The sequence below is a fragment of the Magallana gigas genome, chromosome 1, assembly GCF_963853765.1.
Source record: "Magallana gigas chromosome 1, xbMagGiga1.1, whole genome shotgun sequence".
In the NCBI taxonomy this organism is placed as follows: domain Eukaryota; kingdom Metazoa; phylum Mollusca; class Bivalvia; order Ostreida; family Ostreidae; genus Magallana; species Magallana gigas.
This window is the reverse complement of record NC_088853.1, coordinates 56,549,929-56,560,031: the sequence shown is the minus strand read 5'-3', so window position 1 is coordinate 56,560,031 and position 10,103 is coordinate 56,549,929. Positions and strand designations below refer to the sequence as shown.

Sequence of the window (10,103 nt, the reverse complement as noted above, 5' to 3'; positions counted from 1 at the left end):
CATATAAAAAGATAAAGTTGTAGTAACATGTTGGTATTTAAACGTACGAACACTGTAAAGATAAGTATCCATTTAGAGAGATAATGAGAAACATGAGAGATGAAGGCAGATACACAGAAATAGCAATCAAAGTTGATAAACATCAACTTAAATTAAGAGAGTCGGAAAGAAACACAGAAACAGAGGAGCATGGCATACCTATTTATATTGATAGAGGGAAAAGAGAAATATACAATAATATTGATAGAGGGGGGAAGAATAATATACATTTACCTTCATTACAGAGTGCCCCTGTGAATCCACCTGCGCATGTACACGCGAAAGATCCATCGCTGTTGCTGCATGTTCCTCCGTTTTGACAAGGATTGTCTAGACATTCATTGATATCTAAAAGTTATTACAAGTAATAGCTTTCCAAAAAGCTTGCCTGACTAAACAAAATTATTCAATGGAAGCATGCATGTATCAATTAGGCTAACTTATCAGAAATGAATTTTAATTTTCGCTGCTGATCATAAATTTGTAAATGGAACGTGCAAATTTAAGACGAAATGTTAGTCTTTTCTTCGATCTAGAACATGTACATATATATCACTTGAAATTCATTTATTTTATTAATTCAATTTTTTAGGAATGCACACATATCATATTAGTGCATGTAAGCTTGAAAGCTGGAGAGTAAATAGTCGTTTTTTCAAATTGTATTTGTTATATTAATTGCAAAATCAACTGAAAGGCATTTTTTTAAACTTCCAACGTTATGAAATATGAGAGGGTATACAAACACGTATTGTTTTTAATGTGTGTGGGCAGCTTCATCAAAATCATCTTGACAAGCAATTAAAAAGGGGTGAATTCTCAAATTCAAGAAAAAACCCTAACTGTAACTTTAATTCAATTAGAACTCCTTATTTGCAGTTTCATTATTGCATGCTCCTACAAAAGTGGAAGGGGGGGGGGGGGGGCAAATCCATGATATTTCCATTTATCCTATAAAGTTAAGAAAAGTGCCAGCTGTCAAAAAAGAGGGGAGGGGGAAACAGCCCCCCTCACCCCAACCCCCGATGCTACGTGCTTGTGATGTAAACACATGGTGTGCTCTGGGGTATTTGCATGATCCCAACGGACTCGTCAACTAATCGGCGCGCAAAAACTATGACTGAGACATTAAGGCGCGAAATCCTGAGGCCTGTTCAACAGAGCGAGCGCTCGCGAGCGCTCGCGAGCGCTCGCCAAAATTCCCTATACCGCGACACAAATTTTGGCGAGCGCTCGCAAGCGCTCGCTCTGTTGAACTCGCCTCTGCTTTACCGTTCACGCAACGAATGAACTCATCCATGGGGGGGGGGGGGGGGGGGGTTAGATGAATTTTTTGACATTTGGTTTGTAACAGCTACATACATGTATATCATACTTTGGATCGGATGTTTTGGAAGAAATCTATCGAATTAAGAATCACACTTGATTAGTAATTGTTAAATGTAGTAATGTACATTTAGTAAGACACGCGAGTTATGTTACCTTTTCAAAATTAATGAAATCGCCCAACTGAACGAAAATCGGGTCACACCCCGCTTTGGCGATTTAGTTCCTCCAGTAAACATTCCAGCTGTATAAATATATATTTGTTTTAATCCAAACTGATGACTCTCTTGTAATAATGATAATCCAACACCAATTATTACTTACATTGTACCGTATAAGACAATATGTTACAACTTGTTGCGATGACCCCTCCCCCTTTTTCACCGTTCAAATATGGTGGAATGCTGGTCTATTTTTAAATCAGGATTACACACGTGCTCTTCATGGTGACCGTCCCTTTTACTTGAAAACTCTTGCTCGCTGTTGTTATTACATGCCATAAAACATTTTCATCAATTATGAACGTAAATGCTGACATCTTAAACATGCATCGGTTAATCTTTTTTGTGAAATATCATGATATTGCTTGTTCCATTGTCTGCACTGTTTCGGAGATTGCAACTTTTAAACCTTAGATATGCCTGACGTCATGACGTCAGGCAATGATTTTTAGCCGTTATCTCAGCCACAACATAAACTAGAAAAACAAAATAAAATACAAACAAATACAAGAAAGCAACATCAATTAAGACATTAAAATGCATGTAATAGTCCTCGTATTTAAAGCTGACATGAATTCATAAATACGCATTATTTCTCTTTTATCTCCGACTACCGCCATATTAGTTGTGGCTCATCGATACACACCCCCTATATAACTGCATTCAGGTATTTTATACACCCGAACCTTGGACGAAAAGACGTGTAGAAAAACGTGTTGAACAAAAATATGACAACCACTTAACTGGCAAGGTATACCCAAACGAACAACGAAGTAGACAGACTGAACGGATGCTTAAAAAATCCTCGATAATTGTAGACCGCTTTCTGTGTTGTTTCTGTTTAAACATTGCAGATGCGCAAACCAAACACTTTGTCAGATCGAGCAATGTCAATAACAGCATGGATTTTAAAAACTGAGCTTTTTGTAGAAACGATGTTACGTGTTACTTTCATGGATTTACTATAATTTCGCTACTGAGTTGGATGTAGTGCCGCCGGGGTTTTCAAAAAGACGCAGACGTTATGCACCCTGTATGAACGACATACGTATTCTATGTGCATTCCATGTAAGGGAGCACAGTCTGTGCAAAAAATAAGGATACCTTGAAAATTATTTTAAAGAATAAATAAAACTTGTATTTTATTGATTGTTTTTTCCTTTATTCTTTATCACAAACTTTTTACTACAATGTGTAGTTCATGCATTTACAAGTCCGTGCAACATAAATGCCTCGATCGGAAAGCAACCGACCGTAACTTTCTCAAATACTGTATATACCCCAGTAGCAGTAGAGGAGCGAACGAAACTAATATGGCAACCAAATGCTTTATGCATTCATGTCAGCTTTAACATATAACAATTTTGCAAAAGAGAATTTGGTTTTAAGTTGAATTTGTTAAATTATGCTTATTTTAACGGAAGGGACATTTTAACATTGGCAGCTTCCACAATAATAAATAAGATTATTTTACATTTGATAAAAACAAACGTAAAAATTTACGCATTACATTGTTGTTTACCTTCGTTACAAACTATCCCGCTCCATCCGGCGTCACATGTACAGTTGAATGAGCCGGGTGTGTTCGTACATGTGGCTCCGTTAAGACATGGATCTTTCTGGCACTCATCAGTATCTTGAAATGTATAAATGTTAAAATTAACTGAATGTTATTCATTATAATCATTTTGTCTCTTTTAAAAGAAAAAAAAAACTAAAACGAGGCCCATGGGGCCACTTCGCTCACCTGAGCAACAATGGGCGTTAAAAGATATTGTTATACTTTCATGTTAAATACTGAAATCGGATTGGTTAAGACGCAGTTTATAACCGTTCTATTTCTTTCAGCGTTAGCAACGCACTTAGCAACGGGTAACATTAAAAATTGTTACATGCGCGAAAATTATGCGCGTACGGTTCGCCGTAGAATTCACGTTATTCCTATGTAAAAGCAGTTAAGTTTTCTTTAAAATTAAGACATTCAGTATAACAAAATAAATAGTGCATGTTTGGTAGGATAACAATTTCAATTTCAACTGTTACCCTCCCAAACAGGCACTATTTATATATTGTGCCATATGGCCCCTCGGTAGAATAACAAATAATAAATATTGTGATGTATTGGAATTTTACACGTATACACGTAATTTTTGACATTGTACCTTCATTAAATACCATTTTTAACCCAGAATAAGAAAATCCTACGCAAGATATAAATCTTAACATATTTAAATTTAGAATGAAACTAGATGAGTTTATTTCGGTGTTATGATTATATATATATATATATATATATATATATATATATATATATATATATATATATATATATATATATATATATATATAACATTGCACCCACCTCTCGAATTCAACAGCTAGGAGTGTGATGACGTCAAATATAAACAGAACGACGTCATGTATGGTATGCCATTACGCGCAAAAAATTATGGCGCTAATCATGAGTCAAGCCAAAATATAATATTGCTATAATATTTTGATTTATTTTATATTCTAAATAAATCTTAATATATATATATATATATATATATATATATATATATATATATATATATATATATATATATGAGTTGACATTTGGGATTGCGTTTTTAACAGGTATATTCTATTGAGAAGTAAACAGGAATAGCCTACATCCACTTCTTTTTGCAAGACTTCATATTTTTATTCTTGAAAACGTGTAAACGTCGGAAACCGAAGACGGGTTATGCTTCGATCCATGTTTCTTCTCCAGTTTCCCTGAATTTCCGTAACATCTTATTTCTACACAAATAAACATTTATCAATCTATACATCAACACTTACTCGCTGTCAAGTCATTTTCTCAACTTCTACAATATGGATTTAAATTATGAGATCGCTCGCTAAAGGTGGTTTAAAAAAAAGAAATGTTCTAGACGGAAAAACGATTAATATTGTTTTGATTGTAGATTTTAAATGTAATGTATTTTTCTTATAATTTAAAGAGGTATAACGAATAGTTTAAGAATTTAAGATAAATTAACAAATTACATACGATTAAATAAGTAATTGTATCTTAATAAAAAAAATAATATTTCTTTATGCTATATTAATCAATGTTCGTTTTAATGTTAAAAAACAGATGTGGAGCGAAATTCGTCACCAAAAGAAATGGTTAAAAAGGGAAGAAATACCACTTTGTAATTTTATGTCCCACTATTTGTTTATGCATTGCTAGATTAAGTTTATTAAGTAACGTTTTCGGCATTAGATTCGTAAAATTAATACTTTTTACCGATTTTACCCGAAACACAAACATTTAATCTGCGCTGACATGGATAAACAATCTGATACACAAAGTTTAAAACCCGGGATGTAGAAGTTGAGAAAATGGTTTGACATAGGGTTAGTGTTGATTTTTTGTGATACATGGATGCAATAATGTTTAATTTGTAGAAATATTAGGTTTGTTACGAAAATTCAGGGAAACTGGAGTCGAAACATGGGTTGAGGCGTAGATCGTTTTCGGTTCCGACATTTACAAGTTTTTCAGAATCAAAATAAGAGGGTTTGCGAAGAGAAGTGGATGTAGACTATATCTGTTCACTTATCAAAGGAGAATATTAACAGCAAACAGGTTCACAAACTTTTGTTTATATGTGTGTGTATAAATTCATATCATAAAGAATTGCATCGATTGTTTTTATCTGTTTATGTAGCCTTTTTCACATTATTAGCGCTCCTTGTTTTGGCACTTTCGTCATTTTTTTTTCTTGTTGAACCTAATGCTAATGGACATTAAGATTATTGAAAAGATAACAAAGTAGCTATTGGGTAGATCATAAAACATGTACATGTACCATAAGCATTTTCAGAATTTGTCAAGAACGATAGAGAATTCGCTTACAATATCCCCCAAAACAAAACATTACTTACCAAGCGTGTTCAAAGGAAGTCTGTAATACAGTTGCCACCCAAATTCGTTCTTTGTCATGTTAAAGGCATGGCAGGACTGATAGGAAATACACATTCCTGTATGATGGTTAAAGTTAAAACAATTGCATCCAGAACCACAGGACATTGCGCATCCTACTAAAGAATCCGCGGATCTGTTGTGTATTGGTTCCGAAATAGGCACTTTTTTTTCAAATCCAAGAACGGCCTCATAATAATAAGAAACTGAGACAACCAAAATTGACAAGAATGTAAAAAGCAAGAGAAGATCGCCAATATACGATGCCATGATTTTCCCGCAATTCTTAGTAAATATAACAACCTCAGTACATGTATTTTAATCGAACCTCAACATTCATTTTTTCATTACGAAATATGTTTGCTGTCATATATAACATGTCATTACAAAATGCAATTTAAATACCAATAAATTAATAACATTGGTTGCATATTATGAGTGTATGAGTACTGGATCAGACAATGGTTGCCATTATAAAGAGAAACAAAGGCCCGTGACGAATAAACAATGGTTGACGTATACCGGTCTCTACTAGCGAATGAGCAGCGGATGCCACTTGTCGTTAGCTTTCATAAGCATTAAAGCGAGATGACAACGCATTTGTTTAAAATTGTATTTCCTTGTTTGCACAACTACTTTTTAAAGAACAATTCATCATAAAGTTAGAGATCAACAGCGTTGCGTCTGAAAAGAGGAAATGCCATCTTAAAAATATTTTAAATGTTTCTGTTCTGTAGCTAAATTACACGGTAACGAATATTCAAACAGGAGTGGATTCTTGGATAACATTAAATATTTTATGTGTACTGTATTTTCCTGGCGATTCGAGTAATGAAAATCGATGAAATCCTATATTTAATTTGTAAGATTGAGAACAATGAAAAAAGTTAGCCCTTACCTAGTCCTGTTATAAATACCCGTACGAAAAAAAAATCCACCCTGACTTAAGGCGGAATTTAATTGGCCGACTCCGCCTTTTATTCTTGTGAATGCATTGTAAATTTTACACATTCAGGGTGGAATCAGGGCGGTATATGGCTCGAAATATTAAAATGAGATAAAATGTATTCCGTGTAAATAAAATCCACCTAAACACGTCTAATAACCTGGAAAGGATTCCTCTTAATCAAAGTTGGATGAATTCCGCCTCAGTCGTAAAAGGATTCCGCCTTAGATATTTATGGAATCCATCTTATAATAGGTGGAAGCCGCCTTTTTATCCGCCTTACCATGATAAGGCGGACTCCACCTTAAAACACTTCTTGACCTGTGATTTTTGTAAAAATGGTGGGTGGAGGTAGATTCATAGTCTGTCTCAAATACTTTATTCCTGAAACATGCTCAGTCTTCCAGACCCTGTAATTTCAGGGTTTTTTTTTTTTACCTAGAACACATCATATTTATACATATATCACAAATATTAAAATATCTTACTAGTTAACTTGATATCTTTTTATTTTCATTAACATTTTCTAATATTAAGTACAGCTATTTGTAAGAACCAGGCAGAAACATAGATGACTGATTCATAATAGTTAAATTGTTTGTAAAAATTGGTACAAACACATTAAAATACATCTATATGAATATTTTTTCTTAAATATAATTTGATTCTGTGCATTGGTTTTAAAAAAAATGAACTCAACGAAAACCATAGTTGCTGATTCAGTATGCAGTTTCTATTGTATAGTGGTTACACATTTAAGGTTTGTTTCTAAAAATCCTACATTTCCCAAGTACATGTATATGAAAAACAAAACTGTGTTTAATTGAAAAAAAATCATACCTCTATGAAAAATGACAATAACAAACTGTCAATATGTTATTCAAAATTAATTTGGTAAGTAAACAGTTTACTTTCAAGAGTAATACCATAATTAGTGCAATTCTAATTTAAGTACATGTACCGGGTAACTGCATCAGATATTTGGACTACATGAATTAAACGAAAGATTTTAATTGACATTGATTAAACTTATAGCATATCTATACATATGGTTGGCCATTTTCCGCCTTTGACATAAAACCACACTAGATATTTTACTTGAAAAAAACATGTTTACATCTGGGGCAGCTTATTTCTGAATGCATCCAACATTAAACTCATACAAAAGTTTTCATGTAAACCCGCTTCCCTAAATGAATTAAGGTTAATATTAATTCAGTCTACTTAATCAAAATAGACTGCAGAATATTATAACAATAACTGAATAGATCATAATATAATTGAGGCAGTTTGCAATGCAGGTTGCATGTATATACATATATAGTCTATGAAGAACAGGCAGTCTATTGTTCATTCGAGCACTCTGAGGAATCATCCTCTGATTCTGACTCATCAATTGCATCTGGAATAACAGCTGCATCATCAATGAACTTGCTCCAGTCCCCTACAGATCTTAAGGACTCCATGTCACGTCCTAAACCAATATGCATAAAACTGCGGCAATGTGGGCACACATACTCACTACTCTTGCATCAGCACGACATTTATAATACCATCCAATCCCGCTTCCCTGATCATATCGTATCCAAAGAAGGTAAGATTTGGAGGAAATATGCCGTCTTCCGTCCTTCCACTTGTCCTTCCATCACACTTTGCGTTTAGTTCATTTCACAGCTAAGTTTCTTAGAAACTATTCAAGATTTTTTAACACACTTCATATGCTAAGAGATATTGATGAGTACTATGCAACTGCATCAACATTTTTTGATTTTGATCTTGACCTTATTTTTCTTAAATAAATATTTAGCTCAGTTTTAAAAATACCATTAAAGATAGTGTGATCAAACTTCATATGTTGATGCATACTGAAAATTATTCAAATTCGTCACCAAAATTGACCATGCCCTTTCCTTTGACCTCACGTTTCTTAAATTAATGTTTAGCTCTGTTTTAAAGATACCATTCAAGAAAGTGTGATCAAACTTCATATGTTGATACATACTGATGTAAGTTATTCAAATGCATCAACATTTATTTACCTTGACCTTTCCTTTGACTTTGACCTCGCTTTGCTTAAATTAGTTTTTAGTTTAGGTTTAAAGATTGCATTTAAGAATGTGTAATCAAACTTTATATGTTGATACATACTGATGCAATCTTTTAAACTTCATTAAAAATTTTCGGCATTGACTTTTCATTTGATCTCTCTTTACTTAGATAAGTATTTTTGTTATACTTTCATGTTAAATACTGAAATCTGATTGGTTAAGACGCAGTTAATAATATTTACTATTACCCTCAACGTTAGCAACGCACTTGGCAATTAAAAAAAGTTACATGCGCGAAAATTATGCGCATACGGTTCGCTGTAGAATTCTCGTTATTCCTATATAAAAGCAGTACAATTTTCTTAAAAATTTTAAAAAAGACATTCAGTATAACAAAATAAATAGTGCCTGTTTGAGAGGATAACAGTTGAAATTGACACCCCTCGAAAACTATTGTCAACCTCCGCTTCGCGTCGGTTGACAATGGTTTTCTCGGGGTGTCAATTTCAACTGTTACCCTCCCAAACAGGCACTATTTATATAAGAACAATTTTAAATAAACCATCATAGACATTTTATCAAACAGAATATGCTGTAACATGTTAGTGGGAGCTATTCAACTACATCAAAAACATTTGATCATGCACTTTCGTATGACCTTGACCTCCCTTTTATTTGATTTGTATTTTGCTTTGTTTTATAGAAACCATTTAGGATATTTTTATCTAAGCATGCACTTGTACATAATTTCTTTAGGTTTCAATTTAAACTTAAAGAATGTTTAAGATATTATTTCAAACTTAATACACTTTTACAAATTTTAATGTTAGATTACGAATATACACTCGGCGGGGCATTGATGTCCTATATACATATTTCAAGTTTTTTAACGTTTTTTCTTTTGGACAAGTGAATGGCTACATCCATTGTCACATTATCAATTTGACACTATATAAAATGATGGCACACCACAGGGCCTATTAATTCTTTTTGACAGTTCTGGATAATATGGATTAAACTTGTTGAAGGTTTTTACCTAGGTTACAGTGATATGATAATTTGACATCAGTGGTAATTTAAAAAGATTGATAGATGATAGCTGTTCTTTTTAGGGATATTTATACCCCCCGCAAACAAAGTTTGGGCGGGTATATAGGAATCACCTTGTCCGTCCGTCCGTCTGTCTGTCTGTCCGTCTGTCTGTGCAATCGTGTCCGGTCCATATCTTTCTTATAGAGAAACATTGGAAGTTCTTACTTCACACAAATATTGCTTATGACCTAAGGGTGTGTCATGACCTTGAGCCAAGGTCATTCAGGCAAGGTCAAGGTCACTGGCAGAAAAAGTGCAAAATTCGTGTCCGGTCCATATCTTTCTTATGGGGAAACATTGGAAGTTCTTACTTCACACAATGATTGCTTATGACCTAAGGGTGTGTCATGACCTTGACCCAAGGTCATTCGGGCAAGGTCAAGGTCACTGGCAGAAATAGTGCAAAATTTGTGTATGGTCCATATCTTTCTTATTGGGAAACTTAGGAAGTTCTTAATTCACACAATGATTGCTTA

At 33.7% G+C, this 10,103-nt stretch overlaps 1 long non-coding RNA gene across 1 annotated transcript; it reads right to left on the bottom strand.

Moving 5' to 3' along the window:
- Positions 1 to 273: 273 nt before the first annotated feature.
- LOC117687149 (uncharacterized) lies at positions 274 to 6,437 on the bottom strand. The gene is made up of 3 exons (XR_010710601.1): positions 5,505 to 6,437; positions 3,109 to 3,222; positions 274 to 387 (listed from the first exon to the last, which is right to left on the bottom strand). It is a non-coding gene; the product is annotated as an uncharacterized lncRNA (long non-coding RNA).
- Positions 6,438 to 10,103: the final 3,666 nt, after the last annotated feature.